This window comes from Pan paniscus, chromosome 6, assembly GCF_029289425.2.
Source record: "Pan paniscus chromosome 6, NHGRI_mPanPan1-v2.0_pri, whole genome shotgun sequence".
Lineage (NCBI taxonomy): Eukaryota > Metazoa > Chordata > Mammalia > Primates > Hominidae > Pan > Pan paniscus.
In genome coordinates this window covers 108,525,492-108,549,260 of record NC_073255.2, presented here as the reverse complement: position 1 = coordinate 108,549,260, position 23,769 = coordinate 108,525,492, and the positions used below count along the sequence as shown (strand labels likewise).

Below are 23,769 nucleotides of genomic sequence, written 5' to 3'. Positions count from 1 at the left end.
CAGAAATGACAATGTGTGACTTCTGAGGTCTTAAAACACATAAGGGCTTCTATTTTGCCCTTGCTTGGATTACTCACTCTAGAAAACACCAGCCACCAGAATGTGAAGACACTCAGGCAACCCTACAGAGAGGTCCATGAGGCAAGGAACCTCATTCCTTAACCTTCTGCCAACAGTCATGTGAGTGAGGCATTGTGCAAGCAGAACCTCGTGGCCCAGTCAAGTCTTCAAATGAATGCAGCTCCAACCGCCATCTTGACCGCAACCTCCAAGACACCCAGAGCCTAAACCACCCAGCTAGGTTGCTCCCAAATTGCTAACCCACAGAAACTCTGTGAGAGAACAGATGTTTATTGTTGTTTAGGCACTAAGGCATGAAGTTTAGGAGTAATTTATTATGCAGCAATAGATAACTAACATACCCTCAAAGGACCCTCCTCAATTATAAATTCTCTCATTCTTAGCCAAAAGGACAAGATTCAGTAAACATGCATTGCTCCTGATCCCCTGATTGGACCTGAAACAATCTTCTAGCTTCATAAATGTCATGTATTTATTTCTTATCTATTTTTTTAATGCAGGATCTCACTCTTTTGTCCAGGCTGGAGTGCAGTGGTGCAACCATAGCTCACTGCAGCCTCGAACTCCTGGGCTCAAGTGATAGTCCAGCCTCAGCCTCCCAAGTAGTTGGGATTACAGGCATGAGCTACTGCACCTGGCTTAATGTAGCAATTTATTTAAAGAGTTCAGCTGCTCCCACCTTCCCTATCTATTCAAATACTCTTTTAACATATCTTGAAATTTCTGTCAACTAAAGCCAAAAGAGGAATTAGTTGCCCATGAAGTTTTAACTCGCCAAACAACTTTACCAACACCTTCACTCAAAACTGCTTTTGAGTTACAGGAGGAAAAAAAAAAAAAGATAAAAAGATAAAACTAACCAGTCTCTTTAGAGATTTTAAATCATTTTAACGTACTTAAAGTGAAATCATTCTTTTAATAATTAGAAATAAGATTCACTTATAGACTGAAACATTGTAAAGCAAGCAAAGCCAAGCAAGGTCAGGCCCCCTAAGATTGTTCTAATATTGAAAGCATTTAAGCAGATAATCAAAGAACCAGTCACAGAGGTTATAAAAATATTTTTTATACCAATTGGAAGGTGGGACTAGATCGTCTTCAAGGTTCCTAACACACTAAGATGGTTCTACAAGTCTCTGGATGTCCTCCCAAACCTGTACAGTAATTCTCATCAGGTATAACTAAGTGTTGAAAGCAGCCTATAGTTCACAAGAAAAAAGAAGTTAATGGCTTATAAACATAAAAAGAAAATATGCTCAGCCTCACTAATAATTAAAGTAATGCAAATTTAAAATAACTAGTAAAGCATATATTTTCATGTTCCAGATTGCAAGCTTCAGAAAATGCAACAAGGGTAAAGGTGGAAAAACAGACATTTCAGATGAGGGTGTGAGTCAGTTCATCAGGCAATTTTGGCAATATATATAGTATTATAATTTTAAATGTATATTACCATATGTGACTCAATATTTAGTTGTTAACAAAACTATCCATTCATCTGTTTGTAAGAATAAAACCCAATAAACAACCTAAATGTTCACCAATTTTTAAAAACAGGTAAATAAATTATAGTACATCCATATGATGAATAGCATGCAACCTATAAACAGAATGAGTTGGATCTATATACATGCTGATATAAAACACTCTTCAATATACATTGCTAAGAAGAAAAGCTCCACTAGTGTGGAGCCCAAGGTGGGGAAGAGACCCATAGGCAAAGAAAATGTCTGGAAGCAGTTTTTAAAATGCTGTTCATAGTTATCTCTAAAAAGGGTAACCAGAGACTTGGGAGCACGAGGAAAACTTTTTATTTTATGCTCTTTTGTTTGATATGCATATGTTATATTTTTATTTTTTAAGTGAGGGGGAAAGCTTAATGGGGAAAAAGAACAAGAGAAAAGAATAAAGGCTTAAGTTATAGCTACTTTTCAACTAATTTGCAAGCAGTCCATCAAAGGAACCAGGGTCTGGGTTTGGGCTTAGAATACTCACATGCACGCTGAACCATTAAAAATCACCTCCAGCAGAATTAAAAAAAAAAAAAAAAAAAAAAAAGTCCTTCATACTGTCAGTATGCCTCTCACTAATTAAGCAACAACAGCTTTCTCTTGCCATCTTAATGCAAAACACTAACTCAACAACCGGAGGCTTCCATAAGATGAACATCCTCCTGCCTGCCCTTAAGCTTTGTGAATCAAGAAATATGATGGAATTACTGCCTTTCTTTGAATGTTTAGGCAAACAGTGGCAAGGCTAAAGAAACAAAAAGAAGTTGGCATTAATTTCACTAACTGGTGGGAGTTACCCAGAGCTCACAACTGCTGTCAAAAAGCTGGCTGCTCCTGCCCACGGACTCCACCCATAAACGTCAGTTGTGATTTTCTTCTCCACTGACCAAACCCTTTCTGAGACTAAGTGAGCACTTCCCAGATCAGTGATCTGCTTAAAAGAAATCTACTAAGTGGCTGTTAATTATTCTCACTGTGTGTGACACACAAGGGAAAATGAAGTAGGACAACACATTTTCAACGTTCTTTTTTCTCTTTTTCTCCTTTGGCCAATATGTTAAAGATGGAAGATCTTTTGTATCTTGAAGTGGGCTTGCTTTAGCAACAGAAGTTAAAGGCTGTTTGGTTCATCTAACTATAAATAAATTATAACTGTCTAAAAACATTCATTTTAAGTGTTATCAAGTATGTAGTAGGACCTACTTTTAAAAGACTGATGACAGAGTGAGATCTCATCTCTAAAAAAAAAAGGAGGAAAATACCCAGAATTTTTCTTATAAATTATTTAAGTGATGTTATCATGAGATTAAAGAAAAAAACCGTCAACCAACTTCACCAACACCTTCACTCAGATGCTCAAATGTTTTCAATTCAAACCTGGCAAACATGTAGATTTTTTAAAACTGCTTTTGAGTTACGGGGAAAAAAAAGGATAAAACTAACAAGTCTCTTTAGAGATTTTAAATCATTTTAAGGTTATTTAAAGAGAAATCATTCATTTAATAATTAAAAATAAGATTCATATGTGGACTGAAACATTGTAAGCCAAGCATAGGCCCAAAGTCCGTTTCCATAATCAAAATATTAATACCTGAAAAAAACTGAGGATGTATTTATGAAGAAAATACCAAGTGGCCAAGGCCACAATGTGCAAAAAACCTTCCAACTACAATAATTTGTAAAATATATATACATATATAAACATGTTGAGAAGAACACATGTAACCCTTAATCTCCACATCTCTATACAACGTAAATTCCATGAGACTGGAACTCTCATCCTTTCTGCCCTACAGAAATGCCTGCCACATTTGGTGCTCACTAAAATAATAATAAAAAAGCTTACTTTTATAGAGCCATCTACTTTCTTTTCTTAGCGGTAAGATGTCTAAAATTCATAACCATCTACCTTAAGGTTTTGTCTAATCTTTATGCAAAAAGAAAAGCTAAATTCGACTGAATTTCTTGAAGTAACATATATGTATATTCTCATTACATTTTTTAGTTCAATAAATTGTAATAAGCATGCATGCTCATCAACATTTAAGTATGTTTCAAATTGAATAGGCCTATGGTGGCGAGTGCAGGAATCTAATGACCACTCTGGGCTGCACTTCCCAAACTGATGTCCAAGAAACATTGTTACCCATGGTATCACCAGAGGTGCCCCTAGAAGTATTCTGATAAAGTAAAGTTAAACAGGTTTCTTCAGTGTAGGATTTCACAGAGTCTTGAATATTAAACGCATATCCACTAAGAAGAGGATGTGAGTTTCCCAAACATATTTGTGCAGGAGTTTGTAGTCTACTTGTGGTTGCTGTTGAGTCTCTTTTCCTCTCAAATATATAAATGAATTACATAGAGCTGTTACCTAAATTAGACATAAGCTCAACAAGGATCCACAGATTCACCTTCCCAGCACTGAGACCTGAGGGAAGTTACTTAATGATTAGATTACCCACCAGGAAAATGGAGATAAAGATATGACTTAACTCATACTTGGCTTTAAGGGAATCCAAAATGGATATATGTTAGGTAATAAATAATTGTTTTGGTTATTATCATTATGACTGTTTTCGTCTGCTCAGGCTGCAATAATAAAATACCATGGACTGGTTGACTTAAACAACCGAAACTGATTTTCTTAGTTTTGGGGACTGGAAAGTCCAAGATCAAGGTCCAGCAGGGTTTGGTTCCTGGTCAGGACCCTTTTCCTAGCTTGCAGATGTCTGCCTTCCTGCTGTATACTCACACAGAGTAGAGGGAGAGAGAGTTCTCTGTTATCTCTTCAACATAAGGACATTAACCCAATTAGATCAGGGCCCTACTCTTATGATCTCATTTAATTTTAACTACTTCCATAAAGGCCTTATCCATAAATACAGTCACATTGGAGACTGGGGCTTCAATATACGAATTTTGAAGGGAGAAACAATTCAGTCCATACCAATTCCCTTTCCATCTGATTTATATCGTTTCACTCCTTACTATCTACTATATTGCTAAAACAATAAAAATTTGAGGCTGTTGAGATGTGAACAGGTTTTTCAATTTACTGCTGCCACAGACCTGTGGAGGCCCAGAGTAGGGTTGTTGGCTTGGCTCTTCAGATCAAGTGAATGAAGCCATTCTACCCTGAGAAGATAGTAAATAAAGAGAAGCTGTCATCTGGCTTCCTAACTCAGCCATCAAGTTAACGCCACGCTGTATTATTATAAAGCGGTTCAACACAGAAAGAGCTTGGGCATGAGAAATAAGGGCCCCACATATATTTTACAACTCTTCTCATACTTAGCGGGAAAACCACCTTAAGAAACAAGGCTTTGCTACTACTGGACCAGCTAAATCCATAATGTTATAAATTAAGAAATTTCCATATGGTGTATATCAAAACAAATCATCACAATCCCAGAATGTAAAAATATGATGAAAAATAAAAAGTCAAAGGACAGACTAAAAGGAAATATTTGTCTTAAAAGTAACATTTAACATTACTATTAATACGTGTATGGAATGCAAAGAACAGAGCATATTATCAAAAACAAAGAAAACAACCAAATGTACTAATGAATAAATTAGAAACACAAAAGAGCCGACAACTCTTCAGTCAAAGGGAACCTGTGGGAACTGCTTGCCCAGATTACTGTGTTTGGAGGCTGTGTGTGTAATTGCACCAGGAATGCCCTCTCTTTGTCCTCATCTTGCCTCCAGGCAAAGGTCTGCTCATCTTTTGAGCTGTACATACATATCACCTCCCCTCCTATGCTGGCCACAACCTCCAGGTGCCTCCTCAAACACCTTTTCATACTTGAAGCCTTCATGTTACCTACTGTAATTATTTCCCCACGAGATGTGGAACTTTTCTGAGTGCGAAACTAAGCCTTTCTCACTTTGCATCTCCAGTCTCCAGTATCTGGTACAAGTTCTGACACAGAGTGGGTATTCAGTACAAGGTCATTTAATAAATAACTTTCATCACTCTCAAGGCAGTAATAGGAAACAAATGGAGGTTTAACAATAATTTACTTTGATACTCAAAGAAATACAGCTTTAAATGTTTACTGTGGAACAAATCATATAGTTAACAGTAAAAAAAAAATGTAAATGATAAAAATTGGTTCAACCCTTCAGAAAAGTAACATGGCAATACCTATGCAAGAAATCTCAGCAATCCCAATTCATGCTAGGCACAGTGGCTCAGGCCTGTAATCCCAGCACTTTGGGAGGCCAAGGCAGGCAGATCACTTGAGGCCAGGAGTTTGATATCAGCCTGGCCAACATGGCGAAACCCTGTCTCTATAAAAAATAAATAAATAAAAATTTAATTAAAAAAAAACTCTTGCTATCTATTCATTTTTTCTGAGTGTCAGTCAGAATTTTATCCAAAGAAAGTAGCAAAAGAAGAAAATTAGCAGGTATAGAAATTCATATTTAAAACATCAAAATATGAGAAAGTACTTATATAGGGGGAAAATGAGCAAAGTATCCCACATTAACTTACTGAAATATTATGCAACCATTAAAACTGGTAATTTAAGACTGCATTTATTTAAATGTTTAAGGTGATATGTGCAACAGTTCATCACATGTGTATTTGAGAATGCAAAGTATGTCATTTCTGGCATATTGTAAACACAGACTCTTAAAAATGAAACTATTACATTATTTCTTTAAACCGCTTGAGGTATAATTTACATACTATACAATTCACTCATTTGAAGTGTACGGTTCAATGGTGATATGGTTTGGCTCTGTGTCCCCACTCAAATCTCATCTTGTAGCTCCCATAATTCCCATGTGTTGTGGGAGGGAGCCAGTGGGAGATAACTGAATCAGGGAGGCAGGTTTTTCCCTTGCTGTTCTCATGATAGTGAGTAAGTCTCACAAGATCTGATGGTTTTAAAAATGGGAGTTTTCCTGCACAAGCTCTCTCTCTTGTCTGCCACCATGTGAGATGTGCCTTTCACCTTCTGCCATGATTGTGAGGCCTCCCCAGCCACGTGGAACTGTAAGTCCATTAAACCTTTTTCTTTTGTAAATTGCCCAGTCTAGGGTATATCTTCATCAGCAGTGTGAAAATGAACTAATACAAATGGTTTTTAGTATATTTACAGAGTTGTGCCAAACATCAACAAAATCCACTTTGATGATCTCAAAGAGAGCCACAGCTGTCAATCCCCCACCCCACCCCATCATCTCCTCCCCACCACTACTTCCACCTCGGCCCTAAGCAACCATTAATCTACTTTCTGTCTCTATAGATTTACCTATTTTGGACATTTCATATAAACAGAATCATACAGTATGTGGTCCTTTGTGACTAGCTTCTTTCATTTAACATAATGTTATCAAAGTTCACTCATGTTGCAGCATCTATCAGTACTTCATTTCTGTCTATTAATGAATAACATTTCATTATATAGATATGCTGCACTTTATCCATTCATCAGATGATGGACACTGGGATTGTTCCCACATTTTGGCTATTATGAACAATGCTGCTCTGTCCTTTGGTGCAAAAGTTTCTGTGTCGACACGTTTTCATTTCTCTCGGGTATATACTTTGGAGTGGAATTACTGGATCATGTCATAATTCTATGTTTAACTATTTGAGGAACTACAGACTGTTTTCCAAAGCAGGTGAATCATTTTGCAGTCCCAGGGTATGAGAGTTCCAATTATTCACATCCTCACCAACATTTGCAATTACCTGTTTTTGTTTTTGTTTTTTTCTTCAGGCCATCCTAGATAGCTCATCATTATTTTGATTTTAATTTCCCTGTGAAGTGGTAGCTCGTGATGGTTTTGATTTGAATTTCCCTGATGGCTAATAAAGTTCAACACCTTTTCATATGTTTATTGGCCATTTGTATATCCTCTTTGAAGAAACATCTGTTCAGATCCTTTGCCAAGAATTTTAATTGGGTTGTCTTTTATTATTGAGTTGTAAGAGTTCTTTATATATTCTGGGATACCAGTCCCTTATCAGGTATGTGATTTGTAAAATTTTTATTTCTCTGGATACATTTAAAAGAATAATATTAAGAAAGTGAAAAGACAAGCCACAGAGGCTTTCAATGGTTTTTTAGAGTTGTGCCAAACAGCCACAAAATCAACTTTAGAACACTCTGATGATCTCACAGATCAAACCACAGATGCCTGTCTTTTCACTTTCTTAATATTATTCTTTTAAATGTATCCAGAGAAACCTAAATATCATATTTTATTCCCACCATAATCCATATAAAACATACATTAACAAGACTTTTAAAATTTACATTGTATGCTTTCCTCTTTGAAACCATATTTCATTCCTCCTCTCCATCCAAATTTCAACCTAATGAAATAAATACATTTATGCTTAAAGTCTTTTACCGACTTACAAATACTCCATCATATTTCTCTGCATCATAAAATTTCATACATACTTTAAAATTTTTAAATGGCTATGATTTCCTGTGACCACAAAACTCTAGGCTTTAATATTTTTCTTCTAGATTAATTATCAATATTAATATTAAACAAAAAGCATGTTTACTGTGATAGTTATTAAACACAAGGAAGAGAGGGAGGAGCCAAGATGGCCAAATAGGAACAGCTCCAGTCTACAGCTCCCAGCGTGAGCCACGCAGAAGACGGGTGATTTCTGCATTTCCATCTGAGGTACCGGGTTCATATCAATAGGGAGTGCCAGACAGTGGGCGCAGGATAGTGGGTGCAGCGCACCATGCGCCAGCTGAAGCAGGGCGAGGCACTGCCTCACTCAGGAAGCACAAGGGGTCAGGGAGTTCCCTCTCCTGGTCAAGGAAAGGAGTGACAGACGGCACGTGGAAAATCAGGCCACTCCCACCCGAATACTGCGCTTTTCCGACGGGCTTAAAAAAAGGCGCATCAGGAGATTATATCCCGCACCTGGCTCGGAGGGTCCTACGCCCACGGAGTCTCGCCGATTGCTAGCACAGAAGTCTGAGATCAAACTGCAAGGTAGCATCCAGGCTCGGGGAGGGGCGCCCGCCATTGCCCAGGCTTGCTTAGGTAAACAAAGCAGCCAGGAAGCTGGAACTGGGTGGAGCCCAACACAGCTCAAGGAGGCCTGCCTGCCTCTGTAGGCTCCACCTCTGGGGGCAGGGCACAGACAAACAAAAAGACAGCAGTAACCTCTGCAGACTTAAATGTCCCTGTCTGACAGCTTTGAAGAGAGCAGTGGTTCTCCCAGCACGCAGCTGGAGATCTGAGAACGGGCAGACTGCCTCCTCAAGTGGGTCCCTGACCCCTGACCCCCGAGCAGCCTAACTGGGAGGCACCCCAAGTAGGTGAAGACTGACACCTCACACGGCCAGGTACTCCTCTGAGACAAAACTTCCAGAGGAACGATCAGACAGCAGCATTCATGTAACACGAAAATCTGCGGTTCTGCAGACACCACTGCTGATACCCAGGCAAACAGGGTCTGGAGTGGACCTCTAGCAAACTCCAACAGACCTGCAGCTGAGGGTCCTGTCTGTTAGAAGGAAAACTAACAAACAGAAAGGACATCCACACCAAAAACCCATCTGTACATCACCATCATCAAAGACCAAAAGTAGATAAAACCACAAAGATGGGGAAAAAACAGAGCAGAAAAACTGGAAACTCTAAGCAGAGCGCCTCTCCTCCTCCAAAGGAATGCAGTTCCTCACCAGCAACAGAACAAAGCTGGAAGGAGAATGACTTTGACGAGTTGAGAGAAGAAGGCTTCAGACGATCAAATTACTCCGAGCTACAGGAGGAAATTCAAACCAAAGGCAAAGAAGTTGAAAACTTTGAAAAAAATTTAGATGAATGTATAACTAGAATAACCAATACAGAGAAGTGCTTAAAGGAGCTGATGGACCTGAAAGCCAAGGCTCAAGAACTACGTGAAGAATGCAGAAGTCTCAGGAGCTGATGCGATCAACTGGAAGAAAGGGTATCAGTAATGGAAGATGAAATGAATGAAATGAAGCGAGAAGGGAAGTTTAGAGAAAAAAGAATAAAAAGAAACGAACAAAGACTCCAAGAAATATGGGACTATGTGAAAAGACCAAATCTACGTCTGATTGGTGTACCTGAAAGTGACGAGGAGAATGGAACCAAGTTGGAAAACACTCGGCAGGATATTATCCAGGAGAACTTCCCCAATCTAGCAAGGCAGGCCAACATTCAGATTCAGGAAATACAGAGAACGCCACAAAGATACTCCTCGAGAAGAGCAACTCCAAGACACATAATTGTCAGATTCACAAAAGTTGAAATGAAGGAAAAAATGTTAAGGGCAGCCAGAGAGAAAGGTCGGGTTACCCACAAAGGGAAGCCCATCAGACTAACAGTGGATCTCTCGGCAGAAACTCTACAAGCTAGAAGAGAGTGGGGGCCAATATTCAACATTCTTAAAGAAAAAAATTTTCAACCCAGAATTTCATATCCAGCCAAACTAAGCTTCATAAGTGAAGGAGAAATAAAATACTTTACAGACAAGCAAATGATGAGAGATTTTCTCACCACCAGGCCTACCCTAAAAGAGCTCCTGAAGGAAGCACTAAACATGGAAAGGCACAATCGGTACCAGCCTCTGCAAAATCATGCCAAAATGTAAAGACCATCAGGACTAGGAAGAAACTGCATCAACTAACGAGCAAAATAACCAGCTAACATCATAATGGCAGGATCAAATTCACACATAACAATATTAACTTTAAATGTAAATGGACTAAATGCTCCAATTAAAAGACACAGACTGGCAAATTAGATAAAGAGTCAAGACCCATCAGGGTGTTGTATTCAGGAAACCCATCTCACGTGCAGAGACACACATAGGCTCAAAATAAAAGGATGGAGGAAGATCTACCAAGCAAATGGAAAACAAAAAAAGGCAGGGGTTGCAATCCTAGTCTCTGATAAAACAGACTTTAAACCAACAAAGATCAAAAGAGACAAAGAAGGCCATTACATAATGGTAAACGGATCAATTCAACAAGAGCAGCTAACTATCCTAAATATATATGCACCCAATACAGGAGCACCCAGATTCATAAAGCAAGTCCTGAGTGACCTACAAATAGACTTAGACTCCCACACAATAATAATGGGAGACTTTAACACCCCACTGTCAACATTAGACAGATCAACGAGACAGAAAGTTAACAAGGATACCCAGGAATTGAACTCAGCTCTGCACCAAGTGGACCTAATAGACATCTACAGAACTCTCCACCCCAAATCAACAGAATATACATTTTTTGCAGCACCACACCACACCTATTCCAAAATTGACCACATACTTGGAAGTAAAGCTCTCCTCAGCAAATGTAAAAGAACAGAAATTATAACAAACTATCTCTCAGACCACAGTGCAATCAAACTAGAACTCAGGATTCAGAAACTCATTCAAAACCGCTCAACTACATGGAAACTGAACAACCTGCTCCTGAATGACTACGGGGTACATAACGAAATGAAGGCAGAAATAAAGATGTTCTTTGAAACCAACGAGAACAAAGACACAACATACCAGAATCTCTGGGACACATTCAAAGCAGTGTGTAGAGGGAAATTTATAGCACTAAATGCCCACAAGAGAAAGCAGGAAAGATCCAAAATTGACACCCTAACATCACAATTAAAACAACTAGAGAAGCAAGAGCAAAAACATTCAAAAGCTAGCAGAAGGCAAGAAATAACTAAAATCAGAGCAGAACTGAAGGAAATAGAGACCAAAAAAACCCTTCAAAAAATTAATGAATCCAGGAGCTGGTTTTTTGAAAGGATCAACAAAATTGATAGACCGCTAGCAAGGCTAATAAAGAAAAAAAGAGAGAAGAATCAAATAGACCCAATAAAAAATGATAAAGGGGATATCACCACTGATCCCACAGAAATACAAACTACCATCAGAGAATACTACAAACACCTCTATGCAAATAAACTAGAATATCTAGAAGAAATGGATAAATTCCTCGACACATACATGCTCCCAAGACTAAACCAGGAAGAAGTTGAATCTCTGAATAGACTAATAACAGGATCCAAAATTGTGGCAATAATCAATAGCTTACCAACCAAAAAGAGTCCAGGACCAGATGGATTCATAGCTGAATTCTACCAGAGGTACAAGGAGGAACTGGTACCATTCCTTCTGAAACTATTCCAATCAACAGAAAAAGAGGGAATCCTCCCTAACTCATTTTATGAGGCCAGCATCATCCTGATACCAAAGCTGGGGAGAGACACAACGAAAAAAGAGAATTTTAGACCAATATCCCTGATGAACATTGATGCAAAAATCCTCAATAAAATACTGGCAAACTGAATCCAGCAGCACATCAAAAAGCTTATCCACCATGATCAAGTGGGCTTCATCCCTGGGATGCAAGGCTGGTTCAATATATGCAAATCAATAAATGTAATCCGGCATATAAACAGAACCAAAGACAAAAATCACATGATTATCTCAATAGATGCCAAAAAGGCCTTTGACAAAATTCAATAACCTTCATGCTAAAAACTCTCAATAAATCAGGTATTGATGGGACGTATCTCAAAATAATAAGAGCTATCTATGACAAACCCACAGCCAATATCATACTGAATGGGCAAAAACTGGAACCATTCCATTTGAAAACTGGCACAAGATAGGGATGCCCTCTCTCACCACTCCTATTCAACATAGTGTTGGAAGTTCTGGCCAGGGCAATTAGGCAGGAGAAGGAAATAAAGGGTATTCAATTAGGAAAAGAGGAAGTCAAATTGTCTCTGTTTGCAGATGACATGATTGTATATCTAGAAAACCCCATTGTCTCAGCCCAAAATCTCCTTAAGCTGATAAGCAACTTCAGCAAAGTCTCAGGATACAAAATCAATGTACAAAAATCACAAGCATTCTTATACTTCAGTAACAGACAAACAGAGAGCCAAATCATGAGTGAACTCCCATTCACAATTGCTTCAAAGAGAATAAAATATCTAGGAATCCAACTTACAAGGGACGTGAAGGACCTCTTCAAGGAGAACTACAAACCACTGCTCAATGAAGTAAAAGAGGATACAAACAAATGGAAGAATATTCCATGCTCATGGATAGGAAGAATCAATATCGTGAAAACGGCCATACTGCCCAAGGTAATTTATAGATTCAATGCCATCCCCATCAAGCTACCAATGACTTTCTTCACAGAATTGGAAAAAACTACTTTAAAGTTCATATGGAACCAAAAAAGAGCCCGCATCGCCAAGTCAATCCTAAGACAAAAGAACAAAGCTGGAGGCATCACAATACCTGACTTCAAACTATACTACAAGGCTACAGTAACCAAAACAGCATGGTACTGGTACCAAAACAGAGATATAGATCAATGGAACAGAACAGAGCCCTCAGAAATAACACCACATATCTACAACTATCTGATCTTTGACAGACCTGAGAAAAACAAGCAATGGGGAAAGGATTCCCTATTTAATAAATGGTGTTGGGAAAACTGGCTAGCCATATGTAGAAAGCTGAAACTGGATCCCTTCCTTACACCTTATACAAAAATTAATTCAAGATGGATTAAAGACTTACATGTTAGACCTCAAACCATAAAAACCCTAGAAGAAAACCTAGGCATTACCAGTCAGGACATAGGCATGGGCAAGGACTTCATATCTAAAACACCAAAAGCAATGGCAACAAAAGACAAAATTGACAAATGGGATCTAATTAAACTAAAGAGCTTCTGCACAGCAAAAGAAACTACCATCAGAGTGAACAGGCAACCTACAAAATGGGAGAAAATTTTCGCAACCTACTCATCTGACAAAGGGCTAATATCCAGAATCTACAATGAACTCAAACACATTTACAAGAAAAAAACAAACAACCCCATCAAAAAGTGGGCAAAGGATATGAACAGACACTTCTCAAAAGAAGACATTTATGCAGCCAAAAGACACATGAAAAAATGCTCATCATCACTGGCCATCAGAGAAATGCAAATCAAAACCACAATGAGATACCATCTCACACCAGTTAGAATGGCAATCATTAAAAAGTTAGGCAACAACAGGTGCTGGAGAGGATGTGGAGAAATAGGAACACTTTTACACTGTTGGTGGGACTGTAAACTAGTTCAACCATTGTGGAAGTCAGTGTGGCGATTCCTCAGGGATCTAGAACTAGAAATACCATTTGACCCAGCCATCCCATTACTGGGTATATACCCAAAGGACTATAAATCATGCTGCTATAAAGACACATGCACACGTATGTTTACTGAGGCACTATTCACAATAGCAAAGACTTGGAACCAACCCAAATGTCCAACAATGACAGACTGGATTAAGAAAATGTGGCACATATACACCATGGAATACTATGCAGCCATAAAAAATGATGAGTTCATGTCCTTTGTAGGGACATGGATGAAATTGGAAATCATCATTCTCAGTAAACTATCACAAGGACAAAAAACCAAACACTGCATGTTCTCACTCATAGATGGGAATTGAACAATGAGACCACATGGGCACAGGAAGGGGAACATCACACTCTGGGGACTGTTGTGGGGTGGGGGGAGGGGGGAGGGACAGCATTAGGAGATATACCTAATGCTAAATGACGAGTTAATGGGTGCAGCACCCCAACATGGCACATTTATACATATGTAACTAACCTGCACATTGTGCACATGTACCCTAAAACAAAGTATAATAATAATTAAAAAAAGAAAATCATAAAAGTAACAAACAAAAAGACTCAATTCTAATCAAACTTTCTATGCATATTAACCATAAATTTTTGATCTTCATTTTCTTTTGCTCTATAAACAGCAATTTTACACAAATATAAAGTTTTATACCTTCACAGCTACTAGTCCAAAAAAGACACGTATTCAATTAAACATCTTTTAAAATATTTTAACAAAGTACAAATATATTCACAACATAATCTGCTGACTAAAGTCTCCAACAAAGTTTACAGTACCTACAACAGAATCTATGGGTGCCTAGAATAGTTTGTAGACTGATTTAGTTTACAGTTACATCTACTGCTTTAAGAAATACCATTAATACAAATGCATGATTTACAATATACCCATCATAGAAAGAAAAAAAAATTATAAAATAAAATGTCTTTTAGGCATTTATTATGCCAAGTATTTAAATGATTACTGTCATTATGACATATGAATAATGCTCTTTTAGAGATAAAAGATAGATTTTATTCGCTCAAGGAACACTGAACAGCTTGTAGGAAGCTGCAAGGTAAAATTTGTCTATCCTTACCGTAAAATAAATGGAACAGTAGCAATCTCTGTGTATTCCTTAAACATAAACTATGGTGATTCCATTTGTATTAATTGGGCCTTAAGTCAATGAATTGTTACAAATAAAAATAAACAAAATTTCAGAAACTAGTTAACACCACTGACCCAAATTTGGTTTTTAATTGTTTGCATATATCTAAGAAATTTTACCATGAGGTACATATTAAAAATTAATAATTATTTCTAACTTATGCATAAGCCAAAATGCTCACTTTTATCATGGAAGCAAAATTTACTTCTGAAAATAGTCAACATAAATAATATGTAAACATACAGAGTTTTGAGACAGACTAACATCCTCTCATGTTCTATGAATCAAAATGCAAAAGTCTCCATACTTACATAAATGAACACATTTTCATTAATTTGGGACATATTGATATTATATGACTGTGCATACCTATGTACACTGCAAAACAATTTTTTTTTTTTTTTGAGACAGAATCTCGCTTTGTCGCCCAGGCTGGAGCGTAGTAGCACAGTCTCAGCTTACTGCAACCTCCACCTCCCAGATTCAAGCAATTCTCCTGCCTCAGTCTCCCGAGTGGCTGAGACTACAGACTACAGGCATGTGCCACCACACCCAGCTAATTTCTGTATTTTTAGTAGAGATGGGGTTTCGTCATGTTGGCCAGGCTGGTCTCGAACTCCTGACCTCAGGTGATCCGCCCACCTCAGCTTCCCAAAGGTCTGGGATTACAGGTGTGAGCCACCGTGCCCAGCCTGTAAGACAAATTTTCACAATGTTTCTAGTGACAACATATTTTCTAGCCCCAACTACTGGAAAGAAAATAAAAAGTATAAAAACTAATTTTCCTTTTTTAAAACAAGTAAAGCTTTTAAGTGGAAAAATAGAGCCACCACTCCTCATTACAACATGGACTGGGCACTAAAAGGTTCGGTGTCAAAAATGTCTTCATTCCCCAGTATAATAAAAGATATAAGAGCATTCTCTCTAGTCTGGAAGTCAGATTATCTTTACTGTTTTGTCTTAAAAACTGCTTTCCAGGGTACAAGATAGCCATGCTGGTTAAATTCCTTCTACTGCCAACTTTATACCTGATGTAACCATATAGGTTGGCATCTTGCAGCGCCACACCCATGATAACCACTGCCAATCACTTTACTCCAAAAAAGAAGAGGGCACTAAAGGCAATTACCACCCACAGCACTGAACAGGCAATAAATCCCAACCAAAAGATCCTTGATTCAGCCCCTGAGACAGTTCTGTTATCTTGAGGGGATGCCTTCCTGGACTCCCAGTGGCTCTTCCTGGACACCCAGTGGTTCTTCTCATCTTCATCAGTATGATTCCACCAATGCAGGTCCACCATCAGTCTACCTGTGACAGTCTTCACTGCCCCCAAATCACATGGCAACAAGAGAACTGTCACCATCCACGCAGTATAGCTGCTGCTGAGCAATTCACAGAGAAGATGGATTATAACTGCATGCACTCAAAAGAGTAAATAGAAAAATTATGCTATTGGGTGTCTAATTTTTTTTTGGTCTACTGTTTTTAATCCCCTATTCTGAGAAGCATTTTTGGTCTATTAAGTTGTCTTCTCTTCTGCATTGAAGGGTGAAACATCTTCAGTGTCATCATTACTGTCCTGCTGCAACATGGCAGCCATGCACTAGTTCCTTGATCTTCATCTTAAATGGATTCACCTTCAGTGACCTTTTTCCAGCGCCATTTACCCTTGAGCTTCCTGTATCTTTCTAGCTCCAATTAATGAGCAACATTCTAGCCAGATCTAGGCAGACTAAAATCATGTGCTTGAAGGGACTTTCTGCTGCGAAACCTCATAACCCAGTCCCCGAGGGCCTTTCTTAGTACCAACTGTGTACACTGTGCACTACTCTTTTGCCTCTGAGCTTTGTGGTCCACTCCAAACCAACTGCTGAACAAGACACAAAAGTCTCCCCAGTCTATAAGTCTTCATGGGTTTGGTTGTTAATCACTAAGAAACAGATAAACATGGAACTGTCAAAAAATCCTTACAATAGTGGCCCCTAGTCTAAGGATCTTAACTGCTTCCCAGAAAGGTAAAACATACTCTGCTTTTATTCACTCATTAATACTACCCCACCACTACCATAATTCCCCACTCTACCTCATACCTTATATTTAGCCAAATCCCTTCCTCCAAGGTGGTCTGCTCTCCCTAAATGAAAATGCAAGTGAAGCAGAACGGTGGGTCTCAGGTGGACAGTTTGCCTTTCTGAGGAGCCCTGGCTAAGAGTCACCATGTAAGCAAGGCATTTTCTACATGTCCAGTCATTCATGAAACATCTGCTGTGACTTATCACATCATGACTTACCTTATCAGTGATAATGTAGATCACCCAACAAATTCAGAAAAGTTATGTGAGCAGCTTAGAGAAATAAACCAAGACCAGAAGGCAGAAATCCTTGATTCCATGCTGCTTCCATGAGAAGGGGGGTTCTGAATCCTATCAGAGTACCACCACCTTTTGATAGCAAGTGTTTGTAATATACAGAGATGGTATGTACGCAGAGAAAGAAAAACAACATAAAGTCCAAAATGTAATATAAAAAGAAAATAAAAGAGATTAACTTTTATTGTCTTTCATATGTGTGATTTAGGTACACACACACACACACACACACACCCCAAGATGTAAATACTCAGAGATAACACCACCAAATGATTTAATGATGTAGTGAGATGCTTGCAACCACTTTTAATGGGTAAATTTGGATTTTAAAAAAGTAAAAAAAATTCACCTGAATATTCTCAACAATTTTTATTGGATAATTTAGAATAAGGGCTAAATTTGTATGTACACACACACATATACATAACCATCATATTTCCTACAAACGTGTATTAGTGCAGTTATATATATAATAATTCAAATACCACAAACATCACTGCTACTACGGATGGGATTTGCCAGAATGGTAGACATTACTTCGTAATGTTGCTAATAAGTCAAAGTACAACTTTTGAAGTACTCAGCAGCTGCATTTCTGAAAATTTCAGAATACAGTCATGTGTTGCATAACGACATTTCAGTCAACAAAAACTTCATATATAATTCTGGTCCCATAAGATTATATTATCATATTTTAACTATACCTTTCCTATGTTTAGATACACAAGTACTTACCATTGTGTTACAACTACCTACAGTAACATACTATACAGGCAGCCCAGGAACAATAGGCTATACCATATAGCTTAGGTGTGCAAAAGGCTATACCATCTAGGTGTGTGTAAATACACTCTATGATGTCTGTACAACAAAAAAGCTGCCTCATGACACATTTCTCAGAATGTGCCCCCATCATTAGTGATGCATGACTGGATGTGTGTTAAAACTGGACATACATAAATATAGTTGTCTTTAAATGTTAAATGGAGTTGGGTTTTTGTTTTGTTTTTTGTGGTTTTGTGTGTGGTGTTTTTTTTTTTTGTTTTTTTTTTGAGACAGTGTCTCGTTCTGTTGCCCAGGCTGGAGTGCAGTAGCACTATCTTGGCCGCTATGTTGGCTCACTGCAACCTCTGCCTCCCAGGCTTAAGTGATTCTTGTGCCTCAGCCTCCCAAACAGATGTGATTACAGGTGCACGCCACCACGCCTGGCTAATTTTTGTATTTTTAATAGAAATGGGGTTTCACCATGTTGGCCAGGCTGGTCTCCAACTCCCGGCCTCAAGTGATCCACCCACCTCGGCTTCCCAAAGTCCTGAGATTACAGGTGTGAGCCACCGCACCCAGCCAAGTTAGGTTTTTGGTTTAGGTAATTACAAATAGGTTTTTCATCAATTGAATCTCCAACGTGGACATTCAAAGATTTTGCAAAATGCATCAAATAAGCATTCACTTAGTTAGCTGTTCTGTACACTACAGAATGTCTGGCACCCTTTAACCCCTGCCCACCAAACACCAGTAGCACACTTCATTATTTGGGACAACCAGTAGTTCCCATCAATTTCCAAAACACTCCATTAGGGGGCAGTACCACTCCTACTGAGACCCACTGAATAAAGGCATCCTAAAAGTATTGACTAGGGACAGACAGATACCAGACCCAGTGCTAGTGAGACACTAGTGACAAAGTGATTAAAAATACAGAGCAAGAGCTTAGAGCACAGTGGGGAAAGTGACATTAAACAACTGTCCAAGTAATTATGTCAATACAAAATACTATAAATGCCATGAAGGAAAGCTATAAACTGCTAATTTAGATGGTGGGGTGGCATCAGACCTGAGGAGTTTGTGAACTACTAAAATTCTTTTATTAACTTGGAGACATAAGTAGGGTTGGCAGCTGTATAATTTTGTCATGAAAGGTCATTTAAAAATATTAATAACTATCATTTGTAATTGCCGTAGTAGCAAGAGGCAGTAATGAAATCATCTCTGAATTTTAAAAAAAATATATAAAACAAAAAAGTACTTTTAGCTTGGTGGAAAACCTCACTACATTTTTTTTAATGTCTTTGCTGCAGGCTGGTATAAGACAGCAGCATTTTGCTATCATATACTAGATCTCTACTCTACGTGGTCTCTGGACCAGAGTCATCAACATTACCTGAGAGTCTGTGAAAAATGCAAACTTTCATCTCAGACCTACTGCATCAAATCAGTCTCACTCTCTCTCTCCCTGTCTCTCTCTCTTCTTAAGGGTCAGGGTCTCACTCTGTCGCCAAGGCTGGAGTGCAGTGGTGGGTGTGATCATAACTCACTGCAGCCTGCAACATCTGGACTCAAATGATTCTCCCGCCTTGAGTCTCCTGAGTAACTGGGACTACAGGCACGCAACCCCATGCCTGTCTAAGTTGTTTTTTAAATATATATATATTTTTAGAGACAAGGTATCTCACTATGTTGCCTAGGCTGGTCTCAAACTCCTGGCCTCTACTGATCCTCCTACATCAGCCTCCCCAATCACTGGAATTACAGGCACGAGCCACTATGCCTGGCCCAAATTTCATCTTAACAAGATCCCCAGGTGATTCACATCCACACTGAAGTTTGAGAAGGACTGTGGCAGAATAGATCATATGGACCCTCAATGGCTGAAATTCAGCCATAGCCATCTACATTTAAGAATCAGTAATGGCCTTTAACACTTGGAAGTGATTGAGGAGTCCTGAAAAAATCAGGGTGAAAAATGAAACAGAAAGCAGACAAGCTGCTATAACAAAAGTTATCTTGGGGTGGGAAGGAAAGCAAACAAGCTAGAATCCCAAAAAATCACCTTTCTGGCCAGGCACGGTGGCTCACGCCTGTAATCCCAACACTTTGGGAGGCTAAGGCAGGTAGATCACTTGAGTCCAGGAGTTCAAGACCAACTTGGGCAACACAGCAGAACCCCGTCTCTACAAAAATAAAAATAAAAATTGCCATGCATAGTGGCACACACCTGTGGTCCCAACTACTTGGGAGGCCGAAGTGGGAGGATCACTTGACCCTGGGAGGTCAAGGCTGTAGTGAGCCATGATTGCACCACTGTACTCTGGACTAGTAGAGCAAGACCCTGTCTCAAAAAATAATAATAATTGAGAAGAAAAAAATGAAGTGCAAACCACAAACAAAAAGCATTCACAGCTTTGCAGTAGATTTTAGGAGCATAAAACTGAGTTGCACGGCTCCTATGTGGGAGAATCCCTCCAGGGATTTCGCTAAATGCTGAGTCTTGTCCTGACTGCTACTCCTACCGTAAGACAAAGCAGTTTTTATCACTATTGGTCAAGAATTCAGCCTGCTGTTTAGGTGACTTCAGTAGTACCTGTTTAGGTGCTACAGTTGAATTCACGTTCTGAGATCATTAATCCCACAATTAGTTTTTCTAACAAAGGAAATCTCTCTAGAAATGTGTTAATTATGAGCAAAGACATGAGGCCAGATTCATGTCTCTTTTCTAGGCCACTTTGATGGGAAAATAATTGCCAGTATAACGCAATGCTTTTTATAGTAAGAAGAAAAGTTACAGTAAAGATCTGTGCTAGCCGGGCACAGTGGCTCATGCCTGTAATCCCAGCAGTTTGGGAGGCCAAAACACAAGGATTGCTTGAGCCCAGGAGTTTGAGTCCAGCCTGGGCAACACAGTCAGACCTCTGTCTCTACAAAAAATTTTTAAAACTTAGGTGTGGTGGCATGCGCCTGTAATCACAGCTACTTGGGAGGCTGAGGTGGGAAAATCACTTGAGCTTGGGAGGGTGACGCTACAGTGAGCCATGATTGCACCACTGCACCCCAACCTGGACAAAAAAGGAGACCCTGTCAAAAAAAAAAAAATCTGTGCTGACCAATAGTAGCCACTAGCCACATGTGGCTAATGAGCACCTGAAATGTGGCTAGTCTAAATTGAGATGTATAATAAAGTACACAAGCAGATTTTTAAAGCAATACAAAATAAGAGTAAAAATCTCAATAATAACTTTAATGTCCAAATTATATTTTTATATATGGGGTTTTTCAAGTATAATAAAAGTAAAGTTATCTGTTTCTTTTACTTTTCTTTTTTTTGTTTTGTTTTGGTTTTTGTTTTTTGCTGTTTTTGTTTTGTTTTGTTTTGTTTTTTGAGACAGGGTCTCATTCTATCACCGAGACTGGAGTGCGATGGTGCAATCAGAGCTCACTGCAGCCTCAAACTCTGGGCTCAAGTGATCGTCCCACCTCAACCTGTGGAGCAGCTAGGACTACATGACAGAAGCACATCACGCCTGGCTAATTTTATTTTTTTGTAGAGATGAGGTTTCACTATATTGTCCAGGCTGGTCTCCAACTTCTGGCCTCAAGCCATCCTCCCACCTTAGCCTCTGAAAGACCTAGGATTACAGGCCTGAGCCACAACACCTGGCTTCTTTTACTTTTTTAATGTAACTACAAGAAAAATTTTAATGACATGAAGTTTGCATTATGTATCTATTGAACAGTGCTGGTTGAGAAGCTCATTAGAATTATACATGCATCAATCTTCAGTTTAGATTATAATCTATAGATAAATTATAGAAATTACAGATAATCACAGATAATCCTAGAGAATAACTGCAGAAAACATGAATTTTGGAGGTAGCCAAACAAAAAGAGGTGCTTGGCAGTACTGATCTCTTCATTTTAACAACAGCTGAGTAAGAGAGCCCTTTCAGAAATGTCTGCCTGAGGGTCTCTAAATTTATACCCAAAGAAGAGAGAAACATCAAATATTTAATAAAAATAGCGCTGGAGGAGGAACTGATAAAAACTGAAGTGCAATCACAGTGATGACCAGTTCTCTCACAGCCTAGGAATGTAGGGGTGGAAAAGATAAACAAATTCCACTGACAATAGCCAATAATTTCCTGGTCTAAGGCATTCAAATAACTAAACCTTCCCGCCTCTAAGTAAATGGGAAAGTAAAACCACAATCCCAATACTTGCCTCAGATCAAGAATGGTGCTACCAGTGGAAGTCACAGAAAGATTGTATTGATTTGCAGAGGTATAACTATAAATTAAAATTAACTCATAGTTCTTCTTCCATAGTACAAAGAAAAATGGAAAAGCTCCCATGGAATTAAAAAGTAGATTCAGAAATCATTGTTTAAATAGCAAGACCTCCACACACAGTGTTAAAACATCTCCAATAATGGAAAATGGTGCTGGGTCAGATTCAGTTTGGGAATAAGACTATGAGTACGAAGAAAAGCAAAGTAGCTAAAGCCATCTCCAATCTAGGCAGATTCCTCTCATTCCTGGCCCAGGGAACAATCCCATCACTTAGGAAATCTGGACCTCTGCCAGCCTGCTGCTTCTGTAGCATGCTGGGGGATGGGTGAGGAGGGTTTGGAAATGTCTGGGCAGCTGGCTTTTATCACAAAGCCTTCTCTCTTAGAAAGGCCTATAATGAATTTCCTAGACATGATATAACACAATATTTTAAGTGATTAATAGTGCAAAAATATTACATTTAAAATACTACATTTAAAAAATGAATGTCCAAGGTATGAGATCAATAATTACACAAATTAAATGTGATGCAAATATTAAAATAATTGTATTTTAGTGGTTTTTGAATTGCTTTCATTAGGCTTAACTTCAAAACATCTAAATAGGAGAGGAAGAAACTAACCAATTGAAAGCTTAATGTACATCTAAATAGGAGAGGAAGAAACTAACCAATTGAAAGCTTAATGTACATGGCAGGTACTACCGTAACTTATTCCACTTAAAAATAACCTTTTTTAAAGACAGAGTCTCGCTATGTTGCCCAGGCTGGAGGGCAGTGAAGCCATTGCAGCTCACTTCGGCCTTGCACTCCTGGACTCAAGCCATCCCACTGCCTCAGCCTTCTGAGTAGCTAGGACAACGGACGTGTGTCACCACGCCTGGCCAGGTTTTTTTTATTTTTTAGAACTGGGGTCTTGTTATATTGCCCAGGCTTGTCTCAAGCAGTCCTCCTTCCTTGATCTCCCGAAGCACTGAGATTATGAGCCACTGTGCCCAGACACAATTAACTTTTAGTAGAGAATTTACTAAGAGCCATTCGCCGTTTTAAGTGTTTTACACGTTTTGAAACTGTTGTGATCCTATCAACCCTATGAGCTAAGTATTATTAGCATCCTCCTGTTCGAGATGAGGAAGCTGAGGCATCGAGATGTTAAGTATCACATAGCCAAGGAGTGTTGGAGCCTGGATATGACTGACTACAGGTTTATGACACCAGGCAGCTGGTTCCAGCATCCTGACTTATCGCCCTGTAATATATGAGACTGCCTCACAGCCTTCACTCGCAGATGAGGACGCTGAAGCTCAGGGAGATTAAGCAACTGTCTGTTCATGGTAACAAAGCTACTAAGTGGTGGAGCAGAGTTTCAAATCCATATCTAATGCTAAATC

General features: G+C 38.8%; 1 protein-coding gene and 1 pseudogene across 4 annotated transcripts in view; both read right to left on the bottom strand.

Annotated features, from left to right (window-relative positions):
• The window catches only part of CDK14 (cyclin dependent kinase 14), a 639,321-nt gene that overhangs the window by 555,000 nt on the left and 60,552 nt on the right, over positions 1–23,769 (bottom strand). The window lies entirely within an intron of this gene.
• Positions 15,925–16,539, bottom strand: LOC100989995 (Golgi apparatus membrane protein TVP23 homolog B-like; annotated as a pseudogene).